We start from the raw sequence: 12,500 nt of genomic DNA, 5'->3' as shown, positions 1-12,500 counted from the left end.
CTTCACAAGAGGCTTTATTAGGGAGTGCTAAGGCAAGGTTCTGTGCCCTCCACCCTCATCGCAACACCCATGGGAGCCTCCGGTCGTCAATAGACCGCCGCACCGGCCTCTGACTGACTCTCAGAATGGACGGAAAGAGCCGGGTAAGCCTTTCAAAAGATTCGACCACGTGCCGAAAACTTTAGACTTCCGTGAGCTCTCCGGCTTGCACCGAGACCCGAAGTCGACGTGCTAAGCACCACGGGACCCCTTTCGCCTGCAGGTCCCGAGCCGCCTTTATTTGCTGTTACGAGCATCGTGTGCCCCATACCTGCGTGACAAGCACCGCAGGGCGGCAGAGCCATCGCACTTAGCCGGGTGGCAGAGGAGGACCAGACTATTCACAGATAGCGGCCCAACGACTCCCAGAGCCGGTCGTGCGGCGCGCGAGGTCTGCTCTCTTCACAAGAGGCTTTATTAGGGAGTGCTAAGGCAAGGTTCTGTGCCCTCCACCCTCATCGCAACACCCATGGGAGCCTCCGGTCGTCAATAGACCGCCGCACCGGCCTCTGACTGACTCTCAGAATGGACGGAAAGAGCCGGGTAAGCCTTTCAAAAGATTCGACCACGTGCCGAAAACTTTAGACTTCCGTGAGCTCTCCGGCTTGCACCGAGACCCGAAGTCGACGTGCTAAGCACCACGGGACCCCTTTCGCCTGCAGGTCCCGAGCCGCCTTTATTTGCTGTTACGAGCATCGTGTGCCCCATACCTGCGTGACAAGCACCGCAGGGCGGCAGAGCCATCGCACTTGGCCGGGTGGCAGAGGAGGACCCGACTATTCACAGATAGCGGCCCAACGACTCCCAGAGCCGGTCGTGCGGTGCGCGAGGTCTGCTCTCTTCACAAGAGGCTTTATTAGGGAGTGCTAAGGCAAGGTTCTGTGCCCTCCACCCTCATCGCAACACCCATGGGAGCCTCCGGTCGTCAATAGACCGCCGCACCGGCCTCTGACTGACTCTCAGAATGGACGGAAAGAGCCGGGTAAGCCTTTCAAAAGATTCGACCACGTGCCGAAAACTTTAGACTTCCGTGAGCTCTCCGGCTTGCACCGAGACCCGAAGTCGACGTGCGAAGCACCACGGGACCCCTTTCGCCTGCAGGTCCCGAGCCGCCTTTATTTGCTGTTACGAGCATCGTGTGCCCCATACCTGCGTGACGAGCACCGCAGGGCGGCAGAGCCATCGCACTTGGCCGGGTGGCAGAGGAGGACCAGACTATTCACAGATAGCGGCCCAACGACTCCCAGAGCCGGTCGTGCGGCGCGCGAGGTCTGCTCTCTTCACAAGAGGCTTTATTAGGGAGTGCTAAGGCAAGGTTCTGTGCCCTCCACCCTCATCGCAACACCCATGGGAGCCTCCGGTCGTCAATAGACCGCCGCACCGGCCTCTGACTGACTCTCAGAATGGACGGAAAGAGCCGGGTAAGCCTTTCAAAAGATTCGACCACGTGCCGAAAACTTTAGACTTCCGTGAGCTCTCCGGCTTGCACCGAGACCCGAAGTCGACGTGCTAAGCACCACGGGACCCCTTTCGCCTGCAGGTCCCGAGCCGCCTTTATTTGCTGTTACGAGCATCGTGTGCCCCATACCTGCGTGACGAGCACCGCAGGGCGGCAGAGCCATCGCACTTGGCCGGGTGGCAGAGGAGGACCAGACTATTCACAGATAGCGGCCCAACGACTCCCAGAGCCGGTCGTGCGGCGCGCGAGGTCTGCTGTCATCACAAGAGGCTTTAGGGAGTGCTCAGGCAAGGGTCAGCCCGCAGCCTTCCTGGCAACACCCAGGGGAACCAGGCCACTCGCGTCTCTCGCCCTCATTTTCGACACGAGCGCCTGCGGAGGGCCACCACCCCCTCCGATTGTCAAGAGACCTCCGCACCGGCCTCTGACTTACTCTCAGAATGGACGGAAAGAGCCGGGTAAGCCTTTGAAAAGATTCGACCACGTGCCGAAAACTTTAGACTTCCGTGAGCTCTCCGGCTTGCACCGAGACCCGAAGTCGACGTGCTTAGCACCACGGGACCCCTTTCGCCTGCAGGTCCCGAGCCGCCTTTTATTTTTGTTACGAGTATCGTGTTCCCCAAACCTGGGTGACGAGCACCGCAGGGCGGCAGAGCCATCGCGCTTGTCCGGGTGGCAGAGGAGGACCAGACTATTCACAAATAGCGGCCCAACGACTCCCAGAGCCGGTCGTGCGGCAGGCGAGGTCTGCTCTCATCACAAGAGGCTTTAGGGAGTGCTCAGGCAACGGTCAGCCCGCAGCCTTCTTGGCAACACCCAAGGGAACCAGGCCACTCGCGTCTCTCGCCTTCATTTTGGACACGAGCGCCTGTGGAGGGACGGCCGGAGTCAACGTGGGGTTTGCCCGCCCTCCAATAGTGTCAAAAGACCGCCGCACAAGTCTCTGACTGACTCTTAGAACAGACAGAAAGAGTTTGTCAAATCTGTCAAAAAATTGACAAAGTGTCAAAAATTCGACTTCCAAGAGCTCTCCGGCATGCACTCATACCTGTCATTAAAGTGCTATGCCCGTGGAACCGTTTTTCGGATGCCTTTCAGAACGGTCCCGCGCCGCCATTTTGTTCTAAAAATCGTGTTCCCATATATCTCCGGGTACCCCGCCAACCTCACTGCGGAAAAACTACAAGTGGCACTGAATGGGTCTGAATTCCAAATTTGACTGCATCGGTCTGGAACTCGGTCCGGTCAAAACCGTTTGGATTTTTCTCGGTCCGGACTTCCGCGACAGACAAAGTTAAAGTTTTCGGGCTGCAGGCACAAAACGACAGCTGGCCATTTGCCGGGCTCAATTCACCCAATTCCTCCGGCACTTCGGAGCACATGTTCGGTGTAAGTTTGCGAATCTTTCCCGATGCTGCAGCATTTTCCTCCGCTGACACTTAGAATATTTTTCACACTTTGCTGAAAATTTTTCTAAGTGTTTTTTTCCAAGTTTTCCTGGTTACTGATTTCTTCTTTTTAAACATTTTTCTAAGTTTTTCTGGTTACTGATTTCTTCTTTTTAAACATTTTTCGCAGTTTGTCTGGTTACTGATTTCTTCTTTTTAAACATTTTTCGCCGTTTTTCTGGTTACTGATTTCTTCTTTTTAAACATTTTTCGCCGTTTTTCTGGTTACTGATTTCTTCTTTTTAAACATTTTTCTAAGTTTTTCTGGTTACTCATTTCTTCTTTTTAAACATTTTTCTAAGTTTTTCTGGTTACTGATTTCTTCTTTTTAAACATTTTTCTAAGTTTTTCTGGTTACTCATTTCTTCTTTTTAAACATTTTTCTAAGTTTTTCTGGTTACTCACTTCTTCTTTTTAAACATTTTTCTAAGTTTTTCTGGTTACTGATTTCTTCTTTTTAAACATTTTTCGCCGTTTCTCTGGTTACTGATTTCTTCTTTTTAAACATTTTTCTAAGTTTTTCTGGTTACTCATTTCTTCTTTTTAAACATTTTTCGCCGTTTTTCTGGTTACTGATTTCTTCTTTTTAAACATTTTTCTAAGTTTTTCTGGTTACTGATTTCTTCTTTTTAAACATTTTTCTAAGTTTTTCTGGTTACTCATTTCTTCTTTTTAAACATTTTTCTAAGTTTTTCTGGTTACTCACTTCTTCTTTTTAAACATTTTTCTAAGTTTTTCTGGTTACTGATTTCTTCTTTTTAAACATTTTTCGCCGTTTTTCTGGTTACTGATTTCTTCTTTTTAAACATTTTTCTAAGTTTTTCTGGTTACTCATTTCTTCTTTTTAAACATTTTTCGCCGTTTTTCTGGTTACTGATTTCTTCTTTTTAAACATTTTTCTAAGTTTTTCTGGTTACTGATTTCTTCTTTTTAAACATTTTTCTAAGTTTTCCTGGTTACTCATTTCTTCTTTTTAAACATTTTTCTAAGTTTTCCTGGTTACTCATTTCTTCTTTTTAAACATTTTTCTAAGTTTTCCTGGTTACTGATTTCTTCTTTTTAAACATTTTTCGCAGTTTTTCTGGTTACTGATTTCTTCTTTTTAAACATTTTTCTAAGTTTTTCTGGTTACTGATTTCTTCTTTTTAAACATTTTTCTAAGTTTTTCTGGTTACTCACTTCTTCTTTTTAAACATTTTTCTAAGTTTTTCTGGTTACTCACTTCTTCTTTTGAAACATTTTTCTAAGTTTTTCTGGTTACTGATTTCTTCTTTTTAAACATTTTTCTAAGTTTTTCTGGTTACTGATTTCTTCTTTTTAAACATTTTTCGCAGTTTGTCTGGTTACTGATTTCTTCTTTTTAAACATTTTTCGCCGTTTTTCTGGTTACTGATTTCTTCTTTTTAAACATTTTTCTAAGTTTTTCTGGTTACTCACTTCTTCTTTTTAAACATTTTTCTAAGTTTTTCTGGTTACTGATTTCTTCTTTTTAAACATTTTTCGCAGTTTTTCTGGTTACTGATTTCTTCTTTTTAAACATTTTTCTAAGTTTTCCTGGTTACTGATTTCTTCTTTTTAAACATTTTTCGCAGTTTTTCTGGTTACTGATTTCTTCTTTTTAAACATTTTTCTAAGTTTTTCTGGTTACTCACTTCTTCTTTTTAAACATTTTTCTAAGTTTTCCTGGTTACTGATTTCTTCTTTTTAAACATTTTTCGCAGTTTGTCTGGTTACTGATTTCTTCTTTTTAAACATTTTTTGCAGTTTTTCTGGTTACTGATTTCTTCTTTTTAAACATTTTTCTAAGTTTTTCTGGTTACTCACTTCTTCTTTTATAACATTTTTCTAAGTTTTCCTGGTTACTGATTTCTTCTTTTTAAACATTTTTCTAAGTTTTCCTGGTTACTGATTTCTTCTTTTTAAACATTTTTCTAAGTTTTCCTGGTTACTGATTTCTTCTTTTTAAACATTTTTCTAAGTTTTTCTGGTTACTCATTTCTTCTTTTTAAACATTTTTCGCAGTTTTTCTGGTTACTGATTTCTTCTTTTTAAACATTTTCCTAAGTTTTCCTGGTTACTGATTTCTTCTTTTTAAACATTTTTCTAAGTTTTCCTGGTTACTGATTTCTTCTTTTTAAACATTTTTCTAAGTTTTTCTGGTTACTCATTTCTTCTTTTTAAACATTTTTCGCAGTTTTTCTGGTTACTGATTTCTTCTTTTTAAACATTTTCCTAAGTTTTCCTGGTTACTGATTTCTTCTTTTTAAACATTTTTCTAAGTTTTCCTGGTTACTCATTTCTTCTTTTTGATCATTTTTCTAAGTTTTCCTGGTTACTGATTTCTTCGTTTTGAACATTTTTCTAAGTTTTCCTGGTTACTCACTTCTTCTTTTCAAACATTTTTCATCGTTTTTCTGTTTACTCATTTAGCACTTTCAGGCACTTTCCGATCATTTCCTCGTTCCCGATTTCACCCTTTAAAACGCTTTCGGGCATTTCCCTAAGTTTTGCGGTTCACTCGTTTGGGACTCACTGACACCTTCTCTAGCTTCCCTGCTCACTTTTTTCGTACTGTTGAGAAAATTCGAACCCTTTCCTTAACTATGCCGGTTACTGACTTCACCGCTTCAGACCCTTGTCCCCGTAATGAAAGATACCATTTCCCACCGTGGGAAATGCACGAAAATCGGACTGAACACGGGGGAGGCTCCCCCCTCGAAGGCGAGACCGTCGGCAGAACCGCCGGGTCAAACCCGGCTGAGCTACCCGGCTTACAAGTCTCAAAGTCGGTATGAGCAGTCACGTCCACCCCCATTCCCTTTTGGACCACTTCCCACGGTTCCAAATGCATGAAAATCGGCCTGTACACGGGGGAGGCACCCGCCTCGAAGACGAGACCGTCGGCAGAACCGCCGGGTCAAACCCGGCTGAGCTACCCGGCTCGGAAGCGCCAAAGTCGGGTTGAGCAGTCACATTCACTCCCATCCCCTTTTGGGCAACTTCCCACGGTTGGAAATGCATGGAAATCGGACTGAACACGGGGGAGGCTCCCCCCTCGAAGGCGAGACCGTCGGCAGAACCGCCGGATCAAACCCGGCTGAGCTACCCGGCTTACAAGTCTCAAAGTCGGTATGAGCAGACACGTCCACCCCCATTCCCTTTTGGACCACTTCCCACGGTTCGAAATGCATGAAAATCGGCCTGTATACGGGGGAGGCACCCGCCTCGAAGACGAGACCGTCGGCAGAACCGCCGGGTCAAACCCGGCTGAGCTACCCGGCTCGGAAGCGCCAAAGTCGGGTTGAGCAGTCACATTCACTCCCATCCCCTTTTGGGCAACTTCCCACGGTTGGAAATGCATGGAAATCGGACTGAACACGGGGGAGGCTCCCCCCTCGAAGGCGAGACCGTCGGCAGAACCGCCGGATCAAACCCGGCTGAGCTACCCGGCTTACAAGTCTCAAAGTCGGTATGAGCAGACACGTCCACCCCCATTCCCTTTTGGACCACTTCCCACGGTTCGAAATGCATGAAAATCGGCCTGTATACGGGGGAGGCACCCGCCTCGAAGACGAGACCGTCGGCAGAACCGCCGGGTCAAACCCGGCCGGGCTACCCGGGTTAGAAGCCCTAGAGTCGGGTTGAGCAGTCACAATCACTCCCATCCCCTTTTGAACCTGTTCCCACCGTTGGAAATGCACGAAAATCGGCCTGTACACGGGGGAGGCTCCCCCCTCGAAGGCGAGACCGTCGGCAGAACCGCCGGGTCAAACCCGGCTGAGCTACCCGGCTTACAAGTCTCGAAGTCGGGTTGAGCAGTCACATTCACTCCCATCGACTTTTGGGCAACTTCCCACCGTTGCAAATGCATGAAAATCGGCCTGTACACGGGGGAGGCACCCGCCTCGAAGTCGAGACCGTCGGCAGAACCGCCGGGTCCAACCCGGCTGAGCTACCCGGCTTACAAGTCTCAAAGCCGGGTTGGGCAGTCACGTTCACCCCCATTCCCTTTTGGATCACTTCCCACGGTTCGAAATGCACGAAAACCGGCCTGTACACGGGGGAGGGTCCGCCCTCGAAGGCGAGACCGTCGGCAGAACCGCCGGGTCAAACCTGGCTGAGCTACCCGGCTTACAAGTCTCAAAGTCGGGTTGAGCAGTCACGTTCACTCCCATCGACTTTTAGACCACTTCCCACGGTTCGAAATGCACGAAAATCGGCCTGTACACGGGGGAGGCACCCGCCTCGAAGACGAGACCGTCGGCAGAACCGCCGGGTCAAACCCGGCCGAGCTACCCGGCTTAAAAGTCTCAAAGTCGGTATGAGCAGTCACATTCACCCCCATTCCCTTTTGGACCACTTCCCACGGTTGGAAATGCATGAAAATCGGCCTGGACACGGGGGAGGCTCCCCCCTCGATGACGAGACCGTCGGCAGAACCGCCGGAACAAACCCGGCTGAGCTACCCGGCTTACAAGTCTCAAAGTCGGTATGAGCAGACACGTCCACCCCCATTCCCTTTTGGACCACTTCCCACCGTTGGAAATGCACGAAAATCGGCCTGTACACGGGGGAGGCACCGGCCTCGAAGACGAGACCGTCGGCAGAACCGCCGGGTCAAACCCGGCTGAGCTACCCGGCTTACAAGTCTCAAAGTCGGGTTGAGCAGTCACATTCACTCCCATCGACTTTTGGGCAACTTCCCACGGTTCGAAATGCACAAGATTCGGCCTGAACACGGGGGACGCTCCCCCCTCGAAGGCGAGACCGTCGGCAGACCCGCCGGGTCAAACCCGGCTGAGCTACCCGGCTCGGAAGCGCCAAAGTCGGTATGAGCAGTCACGTTCACTCCCATCCCCTTTTGGACCGCTTCCCACGGTACGAAATGCATGAAAATCGGCCTGTACACGGGGGAGGCACCCGCCTCGAAGACGAGACCGTCGGCAGAACCGCCGGGTCAAACCCGGCTGAGCTACCCGGCTTACAAGTCTCAAAGTCGGGTTGAGCAGTCACATTCACTCCCATCGACTTTTGGGCAACTTCCCACGGTTCGAAATGCACAAAATTCGGCCTGAACACGGGGGACGCTCCCCCCTCGAAGGCGAGACCGTCGGCAGAACCGCCGGGTCAAACCCGGCTGAGCTACCCGGCTTAAAAGTCTCAAAGTCGGTATGAGCAGTCACATTCACCCCCATTCCCTTTTGGACCACTTCCCACGGTTGGAAATGCATGAAAATCGGCCTGGACACGGGGGAGGCTCCCCCCTCGATGACGAGACCGTCGGCAGAACCGCCGGAACAAACCCGGCTGAGCTACCCGGCTTACAAGTCTCAAAGTCGGTATGAGCAGACACGTCCACCCCCATTCCCTTTTGGACCACTTCCCACCGTTGGAAATGCACGAAAATCGGCCTGTACACGGGGGAGGCACCGGCCTCGAAGACGAGACCGTCGGCAGAACCGCCGGATCAAACCCGGCCGAGCTACCCGGGTTAGAAGCCTCAGAGTCGGGTTGAGCAGTCACGTCCACCCCCATTCCCTTTTGGACCACTTCCCACGGTTCGAAATGCACGAAAATCGGCCTGTACACGGGGGAGGGAGCCGCCTCGAAGACGAGACCGTCGGCAGAACCGCCGGTTCAAACCCGGCTGAGCTACCAGGCTCGGAAGCGCCAAAGTCGGGTTGAGCAGTCACATTCACTCCCATCCCCTTTTGGGCAACTTCCCACCGTTGCAAATGCATGAAAATCGGCCTGTACACGGGGGAGGGAGCCGCCTCGAAGACGAGACCGTCGGCAGAACCGCCGGATCAAACCCGGCTGAGCTACCAGGCTCGGAAGCGCCAAAGTCGGTATGAGCAGTCACATTCACTCCCATCCCCTTTTGGGCCACTTCCCACGGTTCGAAATGCACGAAAATCGGACTGAACACGGGGGAGGCTCCCCCCTCCAAAACGAGACCATCGGCAGAATCGACGGGTCAAACCCGGCCGAGCTACCCGGGTTAGAAGCCTCAAAGTCGGGTTGAGCAGTCACGTCCACCCCCATCCCCTTTTGGACCACTTCCCACGGTTCGAAATGCACGAAAATCGGCCTGTACACGGGGGAGGCACCCGCCTCGAAGACGAGACCGTCGGCAGACCCGCCGGATCAAACCCGGCCGAGCTACACGGCTTACAAGTCTCAATGTCGGTATGAGCAGTCACGTCCACCCCTATTCCCTTTTGGACCACTTCCCACGGTACGAAATGCATGAAAATCGGCCTGTACACGGGGGAGGCACCCGCCTCGAAGACGAGACCGTCGGCAGAACCGCCGGGTCAAACCCGGCTGAGCTACCCGGCTCGGAAGCGCCAAAGTCGGGTTGAGCAGTCACATTCACTCCCATCGACTTTTGGGCAACTTCCCACGGTTCGAAATGCACAAAATTCGGCCTGAACACGGGGGACGCTCCCCCCTCGAAGGCGAGACCGTCGGCAGAACCGCCGGGTCAAACCCGGCTGAGCTACCCGGGTCGGAAGCGCCAAGGTCGGTATGAGCAGTCACATTCACTCCCATCCCCTTTTGGACCGCTTCCCACGGTTTGAAATGCACGAAAATCGGCCTGTACACGGGGGAGGCTCCGCCCTCGAAGGCGAGACCGACGGCAGAACCGCCGGGTCAAACCCGGCCGGGCTACCCGGGTTAGAAGCCTCAGAGTCGGGTTGAGCAGTCACATTCACCCCCATCCCCTTTTGAACCTCTTCCCACCGTTGGAAATGCACGAAAATCGGCCTGTACACGGGGGAGGCGCCCCTCTCGAAGGCGAGACCGACGGCAGAACCGCCGGGTCAAACCCGGCCGAGCTACCCGGGTTAGAAGCCTCAGAGTCGGGTTGAGCAGTCACATTCACCCCCATCCCCTTATGAACCTCTTCCCACCGTTGGAAATGCACGAAAATCGGCCTGTACACGGGGGAGGCCCCCCTCTCGAAGACGAGACCGTCGGCAGACCCGCCGGATCAAACCCGGCCGAGCTACACGGCTTACAAGTCTCGATGTCGGTATGAGCAGTCACGTCCACCCCCATTCCCTTTTGGACCACTTCCCACGGTACGAAATGCATGAAAATCGGCCTGTACACGGGGGAGGCACCCGCCTCGAAGACGAGACCGTCGGCAGAACCGCCGGGTCAAACCCGGCTGAGCTACCCGGCTCGGAAGCGCCAAAGTCGGGTTGAGCAGTCACATTCACTCCCATCCCCTTTTGGGCCACTTCCCACGGTTCGAAATGCATGAAAATCGGCCTGTACACGGGGGACGCTCCCCCCTCGAAGGCGAGGCCGTCGGCAGAACCGCCGGGTCAAACCCGGCTGAGCTACCCGGGTTAGATGCCTCAAAGTCGGGTTGAGCAGTCACATTCACCCCCATCCCCTTTCGGCCCCCTTCCCACGGTTGGAAATGCATGAAAATCGGCCTGTACACGGTGGGCGCTCCCCCCTCGAAGGTGAGACCTTCGGCAGAACCGCCGGGTCAAATCCTGCCGAGCTACCCGCGTTAGAGGTCTCAATGTCGGCTTCAGCAGTCACATTCAATCCCATTCCCGTTTGGACCTCTTCCCGCCGATGGAAATGCACAAAATTCGGCCTGAACACGCGGGACGCTCCCCCCTCGAAGGCGAGACCGTCGCCAGAACCGCCGGGTCAAATCCGGCTGAGCTACCCGCGTTACAGGTCTCAAAGTCGGGTTGAGCAGTCACGTTCACCCCCATCCCCTTTCGGACCCCTTCCCACGGTTGGAAATGCATGAAAATCGGCCTGTACACGGTGGGCGCTCCCCCCTCGAAGGTGAGACCTTCGGCAGAACCGCCGGGTCAAATCCGGCCGAGCTACCCGCGTTAGAGGTCTCAATGTCGGCTTCAGCAGTCACATTCAATCCCATTCCCGTTTGGACCTCTTCCCGCCGATGGAAATGCACAAAATTCGGCCTGAACACGCGGGAGGCTCCCCCCTCGAAGGTGAGACCTTCGGCAGAACCGCCGGGTCAAATCCGGCCGAGCTACCCGCGTTAGAGGTCTCAATGTCGGCTTCAGCAGTCACATTCAATCCCATTCCCGTTTGGACCTCTTCCCGCCGATGGAAATGCACAAAATTCGGCCTGAACACGCGGGACGCTCCCCCCTCGAAGGCGAGACCGTCGCCAGAACCGCCGGGTCAAATCCGGCCGAGCTACCCGCGTTAGAGGTCTCAATGTCGGCTTCAGCAGTCACATTCAATCCCATTCCCTTTTGGAACACTTCCCGCCGTTAACAATGCACGATATTCGGCCTGAACACGCGGGACGCTCCCCCCTCGAAGGTGAGACCTTCGGCAGAACCGCCGGGTCAAATCCTGCCGAGCTACCCGCGTTAGAGGTCTCAATGTCGGCTTCAGCAGTCACATTCAATCCCATTCCCGTTTGGACCTCTTCCCGCCGATGGAAATGCACAAAATTCGGCCTGAACACGCGGGGCGCTCCCCCCTCGAAGGCGAGACCGTCGCCAGAACCGCCGGGTCAAATCCGGCTGAGCTACCCGCGTTACAGGTCTCAAAGTCGGCTTCAGCAGTCACATTCAATCCCATTCCCTTTTGGAACACTTCCCGCCGTTAACAATGCACGATATTCGGACTGAACACGGGGGCCGGTCCGCCCTCGAAGTCAACACCGTCCGCAGAACCGCCGGGGCAAATCCGGCTGAGCTACCCCGCCCCCGAACACTCAAAGTCCCTCTGAAGCCTTGCATTCGCCTCCTTGGAAAATTGACGTCAAACATTACCAAAATCGGGGGCACGAGCACTAAAGCTAAGTCTCACCCTTTCCCTATCCCTAACCAGGAACCGAACGCCCACCCTCAGCCTCACACCAACGCCGGTGCCACTCCAGACAGACACACCCTTCAAAACCACACCCATCCGGCCATGCAACTCAAAAAGGGTCCAAATTCAGAAACACCCCCTTCAAAAGGCACTCCATCCTCGGCCACACCACCGGGACATGCTCCCCTCGGCGATAATTAAGCCCCCACCACTATTTGAAGCCAACCGCAGCCGCAACTCGAACGGAGAAATCAGTAACCAATTCAAAAATGCGCTTGGTTACTGATTTCTACTGAGCCGAAAAAATTCTAAGTGTCGGTGGTTACTGATTTATACCAACCCGAAAATATTCTAAGTGTCAGTGGTTACTGATTTATACCAACTCGAAAATATTCTAAGTGTCGGTGGTTACTGATTTATACCAACTCGAAAATATTCTAAGTGTCGGTGGTTACTGATTTATACCAACCCGAAAAAATTCTAAGTGTCAGTGGTTACTGATTTGTACCGACCCGAAAAAATTCTAAGTGTCAGTGGTTACTGATTTATACCAACTCGAAAAAATTCTAAGTGTCAGTGGTTACTGATTTATACCAACTCGAAAATATTCTAAGTGTCGGTGGTTACTGATTTATACCAACCCGAAAATATTCTAAGTGTCAGTGGTTACTGATTTATACCAAGTCGAAAATATTCTAAGTGTCAGTGGTTACTGATTTATACCA

The sequence above is a fragment of the Chiloscyllium punctatum genome, unplaced genomic scaffold, assembly GCF_047496795.1.
Source record: "Chiloscyllium punctatum isolate Juve2018m unplaced genomic scaffold, sChiPun1.3 scaffold_506, whole genome shotgun sequence".
In the NCBI taxonomy this organism is placed as follows: domain Eukaryota; kingdom Metazoa; phylum Chordata; class Chondrichthyes; order Orectolobiformes; family Hemiscylliidae; genus Chiloscyllium; species Chiloscyllium punctatum.
Note: the sequence above shows the minus strand (reverse complement) of the source record.